Source organism: Podarcis bocagei, assembly GCF_964188305.1.
Source record: "Podarcis bocagei genome assembly, chromosome: 9".
In the NCBI taxonomy this organism is placed as follows: Eukaryota; Metazoa; Chordata; class Lepidosauria; order Squamata; family Lacertidae; genus Podarcis; species Podarcis bocagei.
Window position 1 is genome coordinate 71,970,576 of NC_138134.1, and position 20,602 is coordinate 71,991,177.

A 20,602-nucleotide genomic window follows, 5' to 3' on the forward strand; every position below is an offset into this window, starting at 1 on the left:
AAGTGGTATCTCAGGTTAAGAACAGTTTCAGGTTAAGAACGGACCTCCAGAACGAATTAAGTTCTTAACCAGAGGTACCACTGTAGAAACCACAAGAGGGAAGAGGGGTCTGGTGCTCAGGTCTAGCTTGCAGGCTTCTCGCAGGCACACGGTTGGTCACAGTGAGAATAGAATTCTTTTTTTTTTATAATGATATTTATTAAAGTTTCACAAACAATAAAAACAAATTCCAAAATTTAAACTACAAAAACAAAACAGATAAAAAATACGCAATAAAAAACAGTTAACAGAAGAGAAAAGAAAAAAAGAAAGAATAAGGAATAAGAACAAAGAGAAAAACCAAAAATCAGAACAAAAAAATAGATTAATATTTTCAAATCTTATATTTCCTTCACTAGTTTCTCGACCTCCTCACACCTCCCATTTTGTATTCCAGTTCAAATATTAAATTCAGCAAATCCTTACCCTCTAACATTTATCCTTACTCCATATATCAACCTATTATTATAAATATCAATTTCCAATTATCAATCCCTATTTACATTTTCTTAAGCATCTCTTTACCAGTACCACTTGTTTTCAATCAAACGTTATTTCAACATTCCTTAATTTTACAGTGCTTCTGCAGGTAGTCTTTAAATTTCTTCCAGTCTTCCTCCACCGACTCTTCTCCCTGGTCACGAATTCTGCCAGTCATCTCTGCCAGTTCCATGTAGTAACAATTTTGACAGTTTCAAGATATCTATTTGCAGAGTTAGCCATCAACTATTTACATTGCGAGAATAGAATTCTGGACTAGATGGGCTATCAGCCACTGGGTCTTGGGTCTCTGCCTAAATGGCATTTACAATAGAATATTTATTTTTCATAAAATAGAAACTTTTTGTTTGCTTTGTGTACCTCTCTCCATGTCAGGATGTTGTCAGCGGCTTGCGGTTGGTTGCCCAAGAAAGTATAAAGATAAGGAGAAGTTTCTTACAGTCTTTTTTATTTCAGACTTTACAGAGAGAAGTTATAGAACCCAGCCTCTTGGAAAATGGCATTTTCTCAAGTGAATTTCCACCCCACCCCCCTTGTCTCCTCATTCGTCATCATCATCACCACCTCCGTTACAGGTGCTGCGACATGCCCTCTGTCTTTGAGCTCTTTGCTCTCCTACTTTTAAGACTCGCCAGGTTCTGGGAGATGGTGGGTCTGGAATGCTTTCTGATGACAACGGGTCAGCCAGCTGCTGCTCTGGTTCTGCCTGCTCCTCTTCTCCCATTATTTCCCAACTTTTCCCCACATCTGCCTCTGAGCTGTGACCTCCCGCAAACACTGTTGCAAATCTATGCTGTCTTCCTCTTCCTCCTCCCTGGAAGGGTCAGGATGGGGAGGCGGTCTCCACCATTCTTCTTCCTTTGCCCAGTCCCTGACACTCCATTTAAAGGGAATATTTCTTTCCGCAACAGATTTAAGCAAGCTCTTAAACAGCCACCGTCCATTCATTTGGCTTCCAAAGGCATGGCCTGCACTACCAATTTATGCTCCAGCACAACTCACCCTAGGTTCTGATATATACCTAGCAGTCGGACCTGGGCAACAGATCTTTAGGACAGCTTAATGACTGATTCTGCTGGATGAGAGATGGTGATGAGAGGAAAAAATCCATACTTCAGAGCTGGCTTCAAAACTCGGGCTACTCAATCAGTAATTCCAAGAAGGGAGGGACAGCGAGAGTCTGGCCTCATATCATATTTATTGCTGTCGATGGTGCAGGGTTATGAAGACTCCTAGATTTACTTCCCCAAACAGTCTCTGTTTGTCATGGGGAAATGATGCTTGTAATGGGTACCAGTGGGCAACAGATCTGGGACGATTGTTTGAAAATGTTGCCAAAGTCCGATGAGGGAGCTGCGCCCAAAGCTTGCTTCTCACAAGAACAATTATGGGCAAAATATTGGCATGAATTCACACATCGATGTCTGGCCATCTTGGAGCAAGCTCAACGAGACACGGGAAATATACCTTCAGGGCATCTGTCACAGTCCGGTCTATGGGCGATCAAAGTCCCGGCTGAGGATGTCAGGACCGGGGGCAAGATGGTGGGGTGGAAGCAGGAACAAGAGTCCAGAAGCCAAGGGTCTGAGGGTCAGGAAGCAGGGAGCCACAAAGTCAAGGGTCCAAGGGTCAAGAAGCAAGAAGCAAGGAGGCATGAAGTCAAGGGTCTGAGGGTCGAGAAGCAAGGAGTCACAAAGTCAAGGGTCCGAGGGTCGAGAAGCAAGGAGCCACAAAGTCAAGGGTCCAAGGGTCAAGAAGCAAGGAGGCATGAAGTCAAGGGTCCGAGGGTCGAGAAGCAAGGAGTCAAGAAGCCGAGGTCCGAGGATCAGGAAGCAAGAAGCCAGACACAGCAAGGCAGGGAACGTGTTGCTGTGGCAAAGAGCTGAAGGGAAATGCTGAACTTATGTCCCTTCCCGGCTCTAGCCACCAGGTGCAGTGAGTTACCAAGTGGCCTCACCTGTGCGGCCGCGCCTTGCCTCTCCAGAACAAACTTAGGAAGGCCCCAGTCCTGTGAAGCCCCATTGGTCACAGGGCCCGGCTTCTGCATGCTACTCCTGACAGCATCTGGCATAAGGCAGAAACATTCTAGGCCTGTAGTTTTCATGATGTATTTTGGGGACACTCTACTGTGTATTTCAGGGGTGGGGAACGTCAGGCCTGGGGGCCAATCCTGGCTTCCCCACGCCTCTGTATCTGGCCCTTGGGACTCTACCAAGGTCACATCCCCTCCCCAGGCCATTGTTCTCACTGGTCCTGAACCACATCCTCCTTGAGTGCTTTTGGTTCGCTGGGAAGTATTTTTGAGGGTAGGACCCGAATTAATGGCTTCATGTTACAAGACAGGAGATTCCAACTAAACATCTGGAAAAAACTTTTTGACAGAGCTATTCAGCAGTGGAACGGTTTCCCTTGGGAGGTTGTGGACTCTCCTGCCTTGGAAGAGGTTGGATGGCCATATGTCATTAATGCTTTAGCTGAGATTCCTGCATTGCAGGGGGTTGGACTAGATGACCCTCAGGGTCCCTTCCAATGCTACAATTCTATGATTCTATAGTGCCTTTTATTTGCCCAGATGGAGAACAGAGAGGTGTTTGTGAATGTGTGTAGATACTTGTGACTTTAGGAGGATGGAGAGATGTGTGCGTGTGTTTCTATATTTATCTATGTCTGTGCATAGAAACCTTAGGATTGTGCATGGCCTTTGAATGGTAGGCTACATTCCAGCCATGCACTGTCCTAAGGTATCTATGTCTATGCATAGAGAATGGAATATGGCCCCCAGAATGTTCCATGTGAGGGAAAGTGGCCCTTAGGTTGAAAAATACACAGCAGAGAAGGAGCTGCAGTCCCAACCAGTCATTCATGGTTCTGCTGGAAAGGCGAAACTTTCATCCAGTTCATTCTCATGGTCTGCTCCTATTGAATGTTCTGCATTGCCTCAGAAGTTCCTCAGAAGCTTATCAGGAGTCCCTCAAAGAAAAGATTAGCACTGTGTTGAACATTTATCCTGCATATTATTATTATTATTGGCCGCTCTCCATCAATTAATGAGAAAAGAAATTGCATTTGAAAATTATCAAAGGGGAGGAAGAAACACACACTAAAATTCACATGGGTTGGGTACAGTGGTTTCAGCTGTGATTACCTTACTTTTGAGGTGGCTGAAGGGTATTCATAAATGTCCTTTCTTTCATGCTGCAAAACATCTCACCAGTGGCCTGCACTTTGCAGCCTTCCTGGGTGCCTGTTCTTCAATCACATTTGCACCAGGAGTGCCAACTTGAATAAAATATTGGGGGGGGGCAGGTAAGTGCCACCAAGCCAAATTGATCATACGACACAGCACAAGCACATCATTTGAATGGCAATGTCCACCAATTTTGGGGAGACCAGGCCCCCTCAAATATTTTATGGGGTGGGGGCAAAGGGACCTCAGCCCCTAGGAGTTGGCTCCTATGATTTGCACCATACATTTAAAGCACTTTCATATCTCTAACAGTCATGGAGAATCATAGGAACTGTGGTTTGTCAAAGGTTCTGGGAATTGTAGTTCTGTGAGGGGTAAACTACTGTTTCCAGGGTTCTTTGGGGTAAGCCATGGCTGTTAAAAGCGCTTTGTGCATATGGGTAGTATGGAAATGAGGTAGGGTGACATGGCCATATCATGTGCCAGTGGTCAGCCAATCAAACCTTGAACATTTTGTTCATCTGCTGAGATATTCAGCTGGACAGTTCAGCTGTTTTGTAAAAGCCCAAGGGAGAATATAACTACAGAAAAACACAAACACATGAGGAAAGGAGGTCTTTTTTTAAAAAAAATGTCTGGGCCGTTTAAGTAAATTTGGCAGAGAGAATGAGGCTTTATGTACACAGAGTGTTTGGGAATGATAGTGCGGGTGAATGTAATACACCATGCCATAGCTAGGGCAAGGTACACTGAGCTTAATAGATCACACAGCAGGGAACTGGGGCCAGCAAACACCGATTTGCACACTGTAAGGCATGTTGAAAAGGGCTTGCAGAAGACGCCGACCGTGCCGTGAGCAATCGGCTTTTCACCACTGGATGCCTGTTGACATTACCATAATGCATTCCTTTGGAGCAGCTCCCAGGTATAGTCATCCCATTGCGTTATATAAAGTCTTGTTTGGGGACAAACAAAATTTGGCAGCAACAAACGTGTGTCGGGGTCAGATTGGCACTGAAACCCTAAAAAGCAGAGGGAGCAGGGAGCTGGACCTTAGCACAGCCATACGTTTCTCCTCCCTCCAGTTGTGTGTGTGTGTGTTTAAATTTTGTTTTCCTCTCCTGTGAATATCGCCACCATGCAATAGCTGATATAGTGGATCAGTGCTACTTTCTGCCCACTCATGATTAGAGATGAATGGATCAGTCAATTTTGGTTCTCCCAGTTTCTCATGTCTCCAAACTTGGTCTCCATATTAAATATATGGAGAGAGAGAGAGAGAGGGAGGGAGGGAGGGAGGGAGCCTATTGCTGCAGAAATATGGAGGAAGAATAAAATATAAGATTGGAAAAATGAGATTAGGTGGATCATTGGCCTGATACAGTAGGCTCTTCTTATGTTCTTAGGTTCCAGACCCCTATCCTGAATGAAAGATCTAAGAAGAGATGGACAATGTACAGAGATAGGCATTTGGGGTCTGCTCCTTGGCTAGGAGCTTGCCAGTGATCCTCTCCAGCTTCCTCTGCTGCTCTACAGAGGGGCCTTCAGAATTCTCCTTGGTCAGAGCTTTGCTTACATTTGGCTCCTTTTAAGGAAGTGAGTATAACATGTAGTTGGGCCCTGGACTGGGTTTACAAAGTTATGAAGCAATGCACTCCATGCTCGTTTTCTTTTAATTCACCAGGCCAAGTTGCAAAATAACCGTTCCTCTGGGCAATCCTTTTACAGGGAACCAGAAATAATAATTCATACTCATGACAAGAAAGAAATAGCCACAAAGGAGCCACAATTTCAAATACAATTGTAACAAGGCAGCTATGGTGCCATAAATCAGGTCCCCAAAGAGGTGCTGTCAGGTTGTTCATTAGATTAGGTACAACCATTTTATTCTTCTTAAAGCAAGGTCAGATTTAGTGTCTCCAAACTTCCCAATTTTTATTTCCATCAAGGAGAAGCTTACCAGGGTAGCAGGTGGGAATTTGGCCACTGCATGTGAATCACTCTGTCCGAGAATCTGTTCTGTGTTTCCTATGCTATGTAGGGTAATAAAATGCCTTTACAGCCAACATATAACTTTTCCCATAACGTATATACTATAAAGAACACACTTTCTCTTCCCCACTTGAAAAGTGATCCTGTGAGAATCATTTTAAGAATCTCACCAAGATTTTTGTTGCTAACTGCAAGGATTCACAAACAATCCCCCTACCAACCCAAGAAACATCAAAAAACTTACAGAAGTTGGAATTTGGTTTTCTCAAAACATGAGTATTAAAATCTGAAATTGAGTTCTAAATATCCAGGCATCTTCCAGCAGAAAAAAAAAATGGGGATGGATGTTCAGTCTATAGGAGAAGGTGAGAGGTGGGATTGCAGGACCTCTCCGTTGGCTCAGTTTAGAGACCAGCTACTTCCCATATTCCAGCAGTTCGAAAGCACGTCAAAGTGCAAGTAGATAAATAGGTACCGCTCCGGCGGGAAGGTAAACGGCATTTCCGTGTGCTGCTCTGATTCGCCAAAAGTGGCTTATTCATGCTGGCCACATGACCTGGAAGCTGTACGCCAGCTCCTTTAGGCTACTAAAGCGAGATGAGCGCCGCAACCTCAGAGTCGTCCACGACTGGACCTAATGGTCAGGGGTCCCTTTACCCTTTACCTTTATTTCCCATATAATGTTCCGTTTGGGCCACTTGCACCCAGTACTCCATGAATCTCATCCCAGAAGATGCCAATTATGTTGTAGACCTTTCCCATTCAAAAATGGTCCCCTTTCTCCCTTCCTGCCCAGAGCTGCAGGAGCGAAGGAACAAATTGCACTTGCCAGAGGTCTGAACAGATCATTTGCAGCGGGCTTTTGAAATTAATCTGGGGACCTCAGGTTGCTCATCTGTGCTCTAGTATATAATGATATTCTATACCAGGGATAGGGAACCAGGAGCCAGATGCATCCATCTCTAGGACTCTTGAGACTCTCCTCAGGCCACACCCTCCCCTGGGCCACCCTCCTTCACCAGCCCTACTTCATACTTTCCTTTCCCCTGTCTGAAATGTCTCCCTGAACTCCAATGATGCCTCTTGGTTGCTGGGGTGAAGATAGAGGTGCTCATGTGTAGAAGCTCTCCTGCTGTCCAGATGTAAACTTGACATGCTTTGCTTTTGCCTCTGGCCCTGCCCGGAGATTGCCCAGAAAGTAATATGGCCCTTGGGTCATCCATCCTGCTTCTAAAATTCATAAAATTAGTTCAGTTAGTAGATCATGAGACTCTTAATCTCAAGGTTGTGGGTTCAAGCTCCACATTGTTTGCTGCACTGCAGGCGGTTAAACTAGATGCCACTTGTGGTCCCTTCCAATTCTATGATCTGTGATGCACTATAATATATTTAAAGAGTAGCCACACTCTTGGATTTCAAAACAGGGCAGGGTATTGCTTGAGAACATTAGTTTAGAGAAGATGGAATATAGGCCTTGGCAGAAGATCTTGGCCAGAGACCTTAGGTTTGCAAACAGGGATGTTGCAAATGTGCTGTGATTTCTGTTTTCTGTATGTATGACATGTTGGTGCACTTAGATTATAATATTGTGGTTATGATTTAATAGATAGAATATAGGGTGCGGCAGAAGGGGAGAAACAATAATTCCATGGAAAACAGGGTGGGAAGTCAACAACGATAAGAAAAAAAAGACATAATTGTATTTTGATTTCATATGCTAAAAATGTTGACATTTAATAAAATATATATTTTTTAAATGTTAGTGTGTGTGGATTTGTGAAGAACCATAGAATCATAGAATTGTAGAGTCGAAACAGACCCAAAGCGTCATCTAGTCCAACCCCCTTCAGAAGACAGTTGTTTGAAATACTTTGGATATGAAATATAATAATAATAATAAATGTTATTTATATCCTGCCCTCCCCAGCCGAAGCCGGGCTCAGGGCTGCTAACAACAATAAAACAGTACAAAAGTACAACACAACACAACTCTCTAAAATCATTCATTATAAAATTAATTCAAATCAAGCCACTGGCAACCATTGGGCCAGAGCTCCGCAAAGATTGCTGAGGGAGGGGGTCAGGCTGTGCCCTGGCCAAAGGCCTGGTGGAACAGCTCTGTCTTGCAGGCCCTGCGGAAAGATGTCAAGTCCCACAGGGCCCTAGTCTCTTGTGACAGAGTTCCACCAGATCGGAGCCACAGCTGAAAAAGCCCTGGCTCTGGTTGAGGCCAGCCTAACCTCTCTGTGGCCTAGGACCTTCAACATGTTTTTATTTGAAGATCGTAAGTTTCTCTGTGGGACATACCAGGAGAGGCGGTCCCGTAGGTACGAGGGTCCTAGCCCGTATAGGGCTTTAAAGGTTAAAACCAGCACCTTAAACCTGATCCTGTACTCCACCGGGAGCCAGTGCAGCTGGTATAGCACCGGGTGAATGTGATCTCACAGCGAAGACCCCGTAAGGAGTCTCGCTGCAGCATTCTGCACCCACTGGAGTTTCTGGGTCAGTCTCAAGGGCAGCCCCACATAGAGCGAGTTACAATAATCCAGTCTGGAGGTGACCATCGCATGGATCACAGTGGCTAGGTCAGGGCGAGAGAGGTATCCTCCTTTTACCTACACAGTTGGTCCTGTTGATGCTTGTTTTTGTCTTTCTAAGAAGAACAAAATCCCGCCGGTGATGGGTTTGTACCAAAATGTAACTACGTACCTGAAGACTTGATAAATGCATTTGAAAAGTCGTCGTGGTAGAGTCCCACCTAGAGAGCATCACTTCAGTGGCAGTCTGCCTTTTCTCTCACCTGAAATAATCATCACCACCATCATCGTGATGCAGAAAAATAGCACCTCAGGGGGATGCTGCTGCTGCAAACTTTCTCCTTGAGCTGCTAATTGTCCCCATTCAGAGAGGTTATTTCTTTTACATGCACAGGACTCTACCAAGCAATTTCTTTGAACGTTTAGCTTGGCTGCCTGCTACAGCAGCAGCAAATCTCTTACATGTCATGGGGAGTTTAGTGAAACATGAAACCTTCCTTCTCCTTCTTCTCAGTCCATGTGACAAGACTCTCTGGCAAATGATCTGGCGGAGTGGGGATTGCAACGGCTTTTAATTTCTGACAGCCTTGTCGTGACAAAAAAGAGCAGTTGCCAAATGTGAACGTGTCACCCCATCCTGAGAGTGACATTGCAAAGTAGCATATTAGCTTTTTTAAAAAGAAAAAATTTGAAGCGATAATATTCCAGGCCTTGAGATTTCCTGGGGATTGATGATTGGCTGGTGGAGTTGATGGCCTGAAGCAGAGCTCCGGGCTGTTAAGCAAGATGGTCATTAATTTCCCAGGAAATGGTTTGGTCGGAGGACTTCATTGCTATTATGGGATAATAGTTTTCAAAGACATGAGTTTTTGGGTTGCTGTTTCCTCCAACTCCCATCCTTAATTTTGTTGGAAAATAAGCAGTCTATTAGGAAACCTTGAGACTTGACTACTGTAATGCACTGTACCTGAGGCTGCCCTTGTACCTGGTCCAAAAGCTATAACTACTGTAGGTTATTGGCAAAATGTTACTATGTTGTGGAAAGAGCTGCACTGGTTGCTGATTCACTAACAGGCCAGGTTCAAGGACCTTTTGTTAATTCATAATTCAGCATTAAGGTGTGCCTGATTCCTTATGCTCCACCTCAGTCATGGAGATCTTCTGATGGAGAACTTTTGGTTTCCCTGCACACACCACTGATTTTTGGTTTACTGAAGACCAACGGTGAGTGCTACTCAGAGAAGACCCACTGGAAGCAATGGGCCTAAGGTAGTAACTTTTATTTATTCAAATTCATTCATTTCGATGGGTTTACTCTAAGTAGGACTTACGTTGGATGCAACCCCAAGCCTTTAGTGTGACAAGTCTATGGAAGAACGGGCAAAATAGTTGATTTCGTACTTATAAATCATGACATATGCTCCTGCTGTTGTTTGTTACATCATTGCATCGTTGTGGTGTGTTTCTGAGCAAATAACCTTCTTTTTGCCTATCTTGAAAAAGTCAATAAAAATACCCCTCTCTCCCCAAATTATAGTAATCAGTACCACAATTTGCAGAAACTCCTGGATCTAGCTTTCCAGTAGATGACCAGACTGTGAGAGGCATAAAACCTCTATCCGAGCTCAGACAGGCCTCAGCAAGCTCAACTGGAGCTAGCTCAACTGGAGGTGGAAAAAAAAATCCTGTAAAAGTGTCTTAATTTTAATGTACTTTTCCTAAATGTGGGTACCATCCAAACTTCAGAAGCTGCTCAGTAGGGCTTAATGGACCACTGGGGCCACTGCCGCATCTGCAGCCTTGCTCAACACATTGATAGTAGTGGAAGGTGAGCAAATAAATCACTGCAGCAGCCGGGAGGGGATGCTGCAATGGGGTCCAGCTCAAGCCCAATGCCACCAGAACTACCTTTGAAGGTGACCCAGAAACTACAACTAATCCAGAATGCGGCAGCTAGACTGGTGACTGGGAATGGCCACCGAGACCACATAACACCAGTCCTGAAAGACCTACATTGGCTCCCAGTACATTTCCAGGCACGATTCAAAGTGTTGGCACTGACCGTTAAAGCGTTAAATGGCCTAGGCCCAGTATACCTGAAGGAGCATCTCCACCCCCATCGTTCAGCTCCGACGGCCTTCTAACGGTTCTCTCATTGCAAGAAGTGAGGTTACAGGGAACCAGGCAGAGGGCCTTCTTGGTAGTGGTGCCCGCCCTGTGGAATGCCCTCCCATCAGATGTCAAGGAAATAAACAACTATCCGACTTTTAGAAGACACTTGAAAGCAGACCTGCTTAGGGAAGTTTTTAATGTTTATCATGTTTTTAATATGCTATCGGGAGCTGCCCAGAGTGGCTGGGGAAACTCAGCCAGATGGGTGGGGTATAACTAATAAATTATCATTATCATCCTGTTTCAGGGCATTTTTGGTCACTGCCAGTGTTGAAGATTCTGATGGGACCACTTCAACCGGCCCACTTTGGGCAGGTGGAAGGGGGAGCAGGCACCACTCCTCAGGCGAATGTGGGAAAGTGTGTGCAGACAGACACCTCCACCCAATCCCGCCCCCAGTCCAGCAGAAAGGAGCTTTGGATTCCACTCTGTCCCAGTCTGTATTTCTGCAGCCATGTTGCGAGAGTGCACAATTCAGTATTTCTGGCAGGGAGAAATCCATATCGCAGTGACTTTCCTATTCTTCTCCCTTCTTGCGTGAAGAACCCCTAGTGGACTGAAAGGGAAGAAAGAGAGAGAACAGGGCTTTCCATCTTTCTATAGCAGCTGTCAGAAGTGATCACTGCGACAACCAGCCAGAGGCTCCTTTCGACATTGAGGTTTATATGTGCGCAGGAAGTGGGCCGGTGGCATACCCTCCATTAATTACAGGATCTGCTTGTGGGGAACAAATCGGAGGAACTCTATGCTAGAGCTGATACAGGAGAGATAGATAGATAGATAGATAGATAGATAGATAGATAGATAGATAGATGATAGATAGATAGATAGAAGATAGAAGATAGATGATAGATGATAGATGATAGATGATGATAGATGATAGATGATAGATGATAGATGATAGATGATAGATAGATAGATAGATGATCAATGATGATAGATGATAGATAGATAGATGATAGATGATAGATAGATAGATAGATAGATAGATGATAGATAGATAGATAGATAGATGATAGATGATAGATAGATAGATGATAGATGATAGATGATAGATAGATAGATAGATAGATAGATAGATGATAGATAGATAGATAGATACAGTGGCGTAGCGTGGGTTCTCAGCACCCAGGGCAAGGCAAGTAATTTGCGCCCCCTAACCCGGGGCAAGGCAAGTAATTTGCGCCCCCTAACCCGTGGATTTTAGCACTCGAGTCTCTTCCGCGCCCCCCAGATGTTGCGCCAGGTGCAGCAGGCCCCCCTGCACCCCCCACGCTACGCCACTGCTCCCACCACAAGTCTTCAGGACAGCCATCCGAAGGCTGGCGCGGGGAGAAGGTCTCTCCGCCCCACCACCAGGCTTTGGAGCAGCCTTCGGAAGGCTGGTGCGGGGAGAAGGTCTCTCCTCCCCACCACCAGGCTTTGGAGCAGCCTTTGGAGGAGGTCCGAGGACAGTGGGGTTCCTGCTTCCTCCAGGAGGGCCGGCCAAACGCGTCCCCCCAAATGTTGCGCCTGGTGCAGCCGGCACCCCTGGCACCCCCCACGCTACGCCACTGGATAGATAGATAGATAGATAGATAGATAGATAGATAGATAGATAGTTGATAGAGATACATAGATACAGTAGATAGATGATAGATAGATAGATAGATGATAGATAGATAGATAGATGATAGATAGATAGATAGATAGATAGATAGATAGATAGATAGTTGATAGAGATAGATAGATACAGTAGATAGATGATAGATAGATAGATAGATAGATAGAGAGAGAGAGAGAGAGAGAGAGAGAGAGAGAGAGAAGCCACAATCATGATGTCAAGTCAGCTGATCTCTGATCTCCTTTTTCAAGTTCTGGACATCTGACAATCACACTGAGGACTCCTGGAGTCAATCGTGACCTAATTGATTTTCCAGCAAAAGCAAGTGAAGCCATACAATGAAGGAGATGAATGATGGACATGGGATAGAGCAATTGCTTCAATTACTCTGATTTCATATCAGACCCACCCGGGAAGGAGATGTGTTCTCAGCTCCTGCCCCTGTCATATCCACGATGAAATGGATGCCGGAGGGATGGCAGTGACAGGAAATAAGGTGAAACATGCCAGCAAAGGAGAAATTTACTCATTTGCCGGCTCCATTTTGACCCTTCAGGGCTGTCATTGCACATCACCACAGATGCAACTCACCTCGGAGAAGTCAGATGCCCTAACTCAGAGGAGGGGCAGGATATCCACCCACCACAACCGAGAGGTGAATGGACATGTACATGTTTTGAGAAGATCCTGAATACAGACCTGAAACGGCTTAGCTAATATTTGGATCCTTCTAGGCTACACCCTTTCAGGAGTCAATTGCATGTAGGAGTGTATCATGTCATGAGAAAAGGCTTTTGGCAAGACCGCAGCATGAGAGAGGACATAAATAAAGGCAGTGGACTTCTTTTTACGGGGCATGAATGTATATGTGTAGTTAGGATTCCCATCTAAACTGCTGGTAAGGCTCCACTATTATATCCAGTTTATGTTTTATGCTAGGTGAGACAGTAATAGTGGAGCCTCACCAGCAGTTCCAGTAAGTGAGAATCCTATGTGCAAATGTTGCATCTCAGCAGTACAGCACATGCTTTGGATGCAGAAGGTCCAAGAGTCCTTCTCCAGATCATCTTCCATGGAAGATGTCTGCCTGAATCCTTGGAGAGCCACTGTCAGTCTGTGTAGACAATGCTGGGTGTCTCCAAAAATTTTTACACATCACTTGGGAAGGTGGACTGATGCCAGTGTACTGGAAGAAGCAAAGATCACCAGTGTCGAAGCAATGATTCTTCAACATCAACTTGGTTGGAATGGTCATGTTGTGCAGATGCCTCGTTATCGTCTTCCTAAGCAACTGCTCTATTCCGAACTTAAAAATGGAAAGCGTAATGCTGGTGGTCAACAAAAGAGGTTTAAAGACTCTCTTAAAGCAAATCTTTAAAAATGTAGTATAAATACCAACAACACTGGCCTGTGAGCGATCCAATTGGAGAACAGCCTTTACCAAAGGTGTTGTGGGCTTTGAAGACGCTCAAACTCAGGACGAAAGAGAGAAACGTGCTAAGAGGAAAGCACACTTGACGAACCCTCACCATGATCAACTCCCGCCTGGAAACCTATGTCCCCACTGTGGAAGGACGTGTGGATCCAGAATTGGCCTTCAGAGTCACTTACAGACTCGCTGTTAAGACCGTGTTCATGGAAGACAATCTTATTCGGCTACGAGTGGTCACCAAAGAAGAAAGAGAATAAGGACTTGGCATATGACAGTGTCTTATATCTGCTCTATGTTTTATGCTAGGTGAGAGAGTAATAGTGGAGCCTCACCAGCAGTTTAAGTCACTGTCACTAGCACACCCCAGCTGAGAACTTTCGGAAGCATTGTTTTCACTAGCTGCTACGTAGTGTTCCTTTAAACTGGATAGTCCCATGCAGGGGTAATGACTCCTCTGGGCTGAACCCCCCCCCCTTTGAGCCCTCCCAATATTTGTCACTGGGCAGAGCACCCATAATGATAATCTGGGCATCACTTTTGATGTCATGATGTCGTATGGGATGCCTGGATACGACGCTATAGCGCACAAAACCAGGAATACAGCAGCTCCTCCTCCTCCTTCTGCGGCATCACTTGGATTTGCTGGTGACACATGGGGGGGGGAGAGAGAGAGAAAGCAAGATCTTGTATGAAACTGCACTGGAAAGCTGGTTTGTGGGAGAATGACGATCCAAAAGCTCAATCTGATCTTCCAAACAGTTTCTTGTATCGTGTCACCGAAGGCCGAGGCTTTTAAAAGGGGACACTTCTGTGTTGACATCATGGCAGCCTTTTCTTCTGAGTGCAAGAAGCCTTAGAGGAAGAAGCAAAGAGCCACTTTCACAGAGGCCTTCATTATGTGCCTCTCTCATTGTGACCGGTAATGGCTTTGACATTTGCAGACTTCGCTTCGAAACCATGCCTGGCAGGCAGCAGCAGCAGCAGCTCAGGAAGAAAATAAATAAATAAATGTCAAGATGGCCTCTTCACAGATGGCTTAAAGAGACAGCAAAACCTCATTGTTTTCACATGCTTCCAGAATGACCATTTCTCTTGGCTGGGGATCACGAGAAAGCCTGTCTTGCTCTGATAAAACCCTCTGGAGAAGAAACCGTCAACAGCTCCAGTGGTCGACTTCATAAAAGGAGCAGCTGTTGAAGATCATAAGGAGAACCCCTAAGAAAGGGTGAGGTTTCACTAGACTAGATCTAGGATCCATCTAGTCCTGGGTTGGAAGGTCTTTTCCAGAGCGAGGGTCACATTCCCTTCTGGACAACATTCCAAGGGCCACATGCCAGAAATGGGCAGGGAGGGCCACAGGTAAAAGTGTGTAGAACAATACATGCAATTTTTGCCTTTGTAGAGCAGGCTAGTTTCTGAATACCCCGCCACAGCCCACAGGTCTGCAACTCTGGGAAATTGGGGGAGGGGGGCAGGCGGCACTGGAGGGATCTTTGCACCACGGCACCGGATATACTTAAGACGGCCCTGTGTGGAAAAACCCTCAGCCCCATCAAAGTTGGATCTTGGGGAGCACTGATGCTGGGTGCAGATCTTCTGGGGTGCTGCAGCAGACGCTGCAACTATGACATCCAATTGAAGGTGAGAAGCGGAGGGGGGCTTATTTTGGTGTTGCTGAACTTTTGAGGTGCCAGGGTCTACCACTGACCCCATATTTCTCTCCAGTGCCTCCCACTTTGCCCTGGAACAGTCCGGGCATCAGGAGGGCTCTTAGCTCTGTCCTGTTTCAAAGTTGACAACACAACAGCAGTGGATATAGGAGGGGTGTGTGTGAGAGAGAGAGACATCTCAGTATTGGATTGTGGCTGATGTGTGTGCACTGCACAACCTCTAAGATTAATAGCTCAGAGTCAGGAAAGGAAGCATCTGAGACTGACAGCCCCATCTTGACCTGATGGATGAGATGTCCAGCTTAGCTCGGTTATAAACCCAACAGCTTTGCTGGGCCATGGCTTTTTCGGAGATAGCAAATCCTACCCCCTCCCCATTTGTAACATACCTTATACTGAACACCAACACAAATTGAGTATTGACTTCCTAACAGCTTTTGAGTCTGTTCTTCTTGGTTAAGGTATCTTTCCATTGGGCGTCCTCTGATTATCCAGGCAATTGGTGCAATGCCTAGGCGGCAATTTTTGCAAAGCCAGATTGATCCACCTATATACAATGCGGCAGGAAATCAAAGCATCCTGATTTCATGGCTCTTGATTGAGGCACTTGGGGGCTGGAGAGGGAGCGTGACATTTGCTCTCATCTTTTGGCTATTATTAGACCTCTTTGTCATTTCAGGCAAGCCAACATTCTCGGCAGGATTAAGCAACGTTCAGTAATACTGGGTGTTTGAGATGAAAGGTGATGGGGAAAAAAACAATGCTGTTCAGCTAGATCTGTTTGATTCTGTTGTTTTCTGATGTGCTATGAATGGTGTTAGCCGCGAGTTGTCAAAACTACCTGTTTCAGGAATGAATCTGCCCAGTTCATAATGCTCAGGAACACAACAAATCAAACACTGCCCTGTATAATTCTTCTGCATCTCAGGATGGGAAACGAAGTATTCCTGCTAGCCATCTTATACTCCTGTGTGTGTTTATCAGCCAGGGGAAGTGGCCACTCCCTGTTGTCTCAAAGTCTTAACGTAAATTTCTCACTTATTGACTATTTTTCATTAAGTGCAGCTACCCTATCCCCTCTCAGTCTACTCTTTTCCAGGCTAAACATACACAGCTCCTTCAACCATTCCTCATAAAGCTTGGCTTCTAGACCCTTGATCATCTTAGCTGCCTTCCTCTGCACATGTTCCAGCTTGTCAACATCCTTCCTAAATTGTGATCTCTCTATGTTCCTGCCTGTCCATTTAGGACCTGTAGCTTCCTTCTCTGTCTCTCCTGCTTCTGTCTTTCTTACTGATTCCCTTCCTCTGTCTTTCCTGCTATCACTGTCAGCCTTGAAGTTTGCTTTGCTGCCATCTGTTCCCATCTATCACCAGAACCCCCCTCTCCCTCTCCCTCTCCTCCAGCCCTGTTATTTCTTTCCTCCTCTTCTTCCTTCTTCTTGAAATTTAATGGCTTAGCAAAGGAAAACATCTCCTTTTTTCATTCCCACCTGCCAGCTCCTCCCATTCTCCTTATCAGCTTCTGGACTGGCCCATGGTCACTGGTATCTGCTAGTGACAGCTTAGGTTGACACCTACCAAGTTTCAGACTACATGCCCCACCAATCACATCCAGCAAAGCTGTTGCATTCCAAAACATCTGGAGGGCACCAGGTTGGCAAAGGCTGCCATAGGTAGGCACCCGGCCCCACAGTTCCCCACAGTAGCCGTCTGTTGGCACCACCACTGCCAGGAGGAGAGAACTCTCCAGTGCTGACCCCTAACATGTAAATGTCTCTTTCAGCAAAGCTACAGTTTCTTTCCCAATACTGCAGATCAAATATTTGTTCTTTGCTTCATTAGAATTTATATGGTTTATTTTGCTTTTAAATCTCACTATCCAAATGTAGTGGATTTATTGAGCCTGCCAACCTTATGAAAATAGTTCTGATCTGAGCCAACATGGGCTTTTTTTTTGCATCTTCAATGGTTGCGATATGGTAATAAAGATGCAATCCTATGCCCACTTTCCTTAGAGTAAGCCCCATTGAATTGTGAGGTTTACTTCATCAGATTAAGAATATATGAAGCTGTCTTATTCCGAGTCAGACTATTGGTCTGTCTAGTTCAGTGTTGTCTATACAGATTGATAGCACTCTCTAGTGTTTCAGACAAGGAAGTGAGTGGCGCTGTGGTCTAAACCACTGAGCCTCTTGGGCTTGCCAATCAGAAGGTTGGTGGTTCGAATCTCTTCGACGGGGTGAGTTCCCATTGCTCTGTCCCAGCTCCTGCCAACCTAGCAGTTCGAAAGCACGCCAGTGCAAGTAGATAAATAGGTACCACTGCAGTGGGAGAGTGAACGGCGTTTCCATGTGCCACATGACCTGGAAAGCTGTCTGTGGACAAACGGCAGCTCCCTTGGCCTGAAAGTGAGATGAGTGCTGCAACCCCACAGAGAAACCAGTAGGAGAACACTTCAATCTCCCAGGACATTCTATACAAGATCTCAAAGTAGCTGTTTTACTACAAAGGAATTTCAGAAATAGACTGGAAAGAGAAGCTGCTGAATTGCAACTCATTACCAAACTTAAAACCATGGAGAGACCTGGTCTGAACAGAGACATTGGATTCTTATCTCATTATACATGACTAAGCCATTTCTCACCTTCTCACCCCTTGCCTTTTCCTGTAAGACCTATTACAGTCGTTAAGAGTTGTCAACAAGCTCATCTCAGCTATCTGCCAATCTCCCATTCCCACCACCCTTCTGAGTAATACCCCTCCCCACCTTCTCACTATATAGAAGGATCTGGCAACTTCTGTTTCAGTGTATCTGAAGAAGTGTGCATGCACACGAAAGCTCATACCAAGAACTAACTTAGTTGGTCTTTAAGGTGCTACTGGAAAGAAGCTCTGCCAGTGAGCTTGTCAGGCTTCAGGAAATTGACTCCCCCTTTGGCCATAGATAAGCAGAACAAAGGAAAAGGAGTCTTCTTCCCAGTTAGAAACTTTAATGAGAGCGAGAGAGCAAAGAATCCATTTCATTTCATAAGAATGAAGGTGCTCCCAATTAAGGGTTCCACCCACTTCCTCCCTAGTCATCCATGTCACTACAGCATCCTGTAACCTGAGCTTTCTGTGCTCTTATCTGCTTTTCTTGACCTTGGGCTATCCAGCGACTGTGAGTCTGTTAACTCTCTCCCAGTTTTTCTTCTTCATCCAGTATTTCCCAGCTTTTGTCTTTTGAACTATGTTCCTCTACAAACCACTGTTCCAAATACTGTCCTCCTGCTCATGGGAAGATTCAGGATCAGGACCATTCTTCCTCAATGCTGCCCTCCTCAGCACGGTCCCTGGCAGAGCTAGAGATATTCCCCTGCATCCTTTGGGTCTCCTTGGGAACAGAATGTGAGACTAGATAACATATTTTCTCTGATCCAGCAGGGCTCTTCTTATGTTCTGATTGAAATGTAAAGCTCTGTAAACCACTTCATACTGATTGTGGAAACTCACATGGTTAAGTGTTTCTCCATGCAAAAATTCCTTGCACATGGAAAACTAGGAGGTCAAGGAGCAGTGTAGACTGCGTCCAGGCTATCTAAAATGACCTCTGAGGAAACATACATAGAATTGTGCAGTAAGGTTGCAGATGAATCTAGCACAGGGTGCCTGTCAGTGATCTAAGACTGAGGGATCAGTCCTTCAGCACAAAAAACATTGTCTTCAAATGATGTGCTTGATAAACCTCCTCCCCTGCTTGCAGCAAAGCTAAAGAATTATTAAGCCCCTGCTGGGCCATCATATTTGGTTTGTGTTGCTGCAAGGAAAAAGTAGGTATAAAAGGAGAATTCCCTGGATCCCAAGATCCAGGTTTGGGGCATCTAGGTTATTGTGAGAGAACCTCTGCAGACATTTAAAATCACAAAATATGCAGTAAGTTAAAGCATAGAAATATAGGCTGATAGACTGTTAAAATATGCTCTTGTGAGCTCCAAACATTTCCCTCTTCCCCTAGCATAGAATAAGACCACACATTTGACAAGCTAAAAATGGTTTACTTACAAACTCTTCAAAGGTCAGGTTCATGTGCTTTTGCATACATCAATCAGAAAGGTTGCACAGGAAGTAAAACCTGGCTTAGTTACAGTGGTGAAAGTTCCTAAATTATTGTTATGGGAACTAAAAAGTGGCTTTTGAGAGCCACGTGGCTTAGTCTCTTCACATGCTGAACTTTACATGCTGAACAGGGATCTCTTCTCAGGAAGATTGAAAGGGAATGAAGCCTTGATTACCTAGTTTCTCCCAATGTGAACTAAGTCTGGCAGCACAGCTTATTCTATGGTCTTAACCCCTTCATGCATTAATTAGACTTAAGCGTGCTGTTTATATGAGACTGTTTATCTCACAGTTTGATGGGTCACAAGTTGTTTGGATTGGCATTAGATCAACTTTTATGTGAATTTTAAGAATGTTTTAAGATCAAAGACATATTTTAAATTGTCCTGCTGCATATCACCTTTAACTCTGAATATATTAGGCCTTTATGCTCTCTTCTATGTTTTGCATTCCCAGCTCTGAGGGATCATCATGATGCCAGTGTGGTGTAGTGGTTAAGAGCGGTAGTCATGTAATCTGGGGAACCGGGTTCGCGTCTCCGCTCCTCCACATGCAGCTGCTGGGTGACCTTGGGCCAGTCACACTTCTTTGAAGTCTCTCAGCCCCACTCACCTCACAGAGTGTTTGTTGTGGGGGAGGAAGGGAAAGGAGAATGTTAGCCGCTTTGAGACTCCTTAAAGGGAGTGAAAGGCGGGGTATCAAATCCAAACTCTTCTTCTTCTTCTATTCTCCTTTCGTTCTGTCAGATCCACCGGGAGTGTTTTCATATGGCAGATTTTGCTCTTTAGATATAATATCCTTTCTTGTTTTACAATTCCCCTGTAGCTTTATTCTGTGACTTTCCTTGGACCATGCAAGAGCTGCTGAAATGATGGTCTCTTATGCAGAGGCATTCCAGAGGCTTTGCATTAACTTATCTATGTTCAAAGAAGACATGTCCTAGCAATTGCAGGATTGTTGCATATTAGGGTCCTCCATCAAAGGGTTGCATTTTCATTCATTTATTCAGTGAGTGAAGTCCAGCTGCCTTTAGCCCATCATATGCTTTCCTGACAGAAGTACATTAACAACTCATGTCTCTAGGCTCCATGTGACTACATCCTGCTTCCTTGATCCTCATCCTTGCACTCCAAGCCTCCACAGCCCTCACACCTGGATTCACCACAGCACTTCTTGCATCCTTAAATGTGAGTCCCCATTCAAACTCACCTCCTATTTTTCTCACCAAAACCACGTGGATTTGTAACATTTTATATCTGACCTTTGTTCCTTGGCAGCAGGCACACAAACTCCTAAGGGTGAAGGGGTTTTTGGACCCCTCAATAAACTATACCCCCATAAGTGGATCATAAAGGTAAAGGTAAAGGGACCC

At 45.0% G+C, this 20,602-nt stretch overlaps 1 long non-coding RNA gene across 1 annotated transcript in view; it reads left to right on the forward strand.

Annotated features, from left to right (window-relative positions):
- The first annotated feature begins 4,513 nt into the window (after positions 1-4,513).
- LOC308594407 overlaps positions 4,514-20,602 on the forward strand; it is a 49,133-nt gene continuing 33,044 nt past the window's right edge. The window contains exon 1 of the long non-coding RNA XR_014011446.1: positions 4,514-4,652. This is a non-coding gene — a long non-coding RNA (uncharacterized lncRNA). The remainder of the gene's footprint in view (positions 4,653-20,602) is intronic.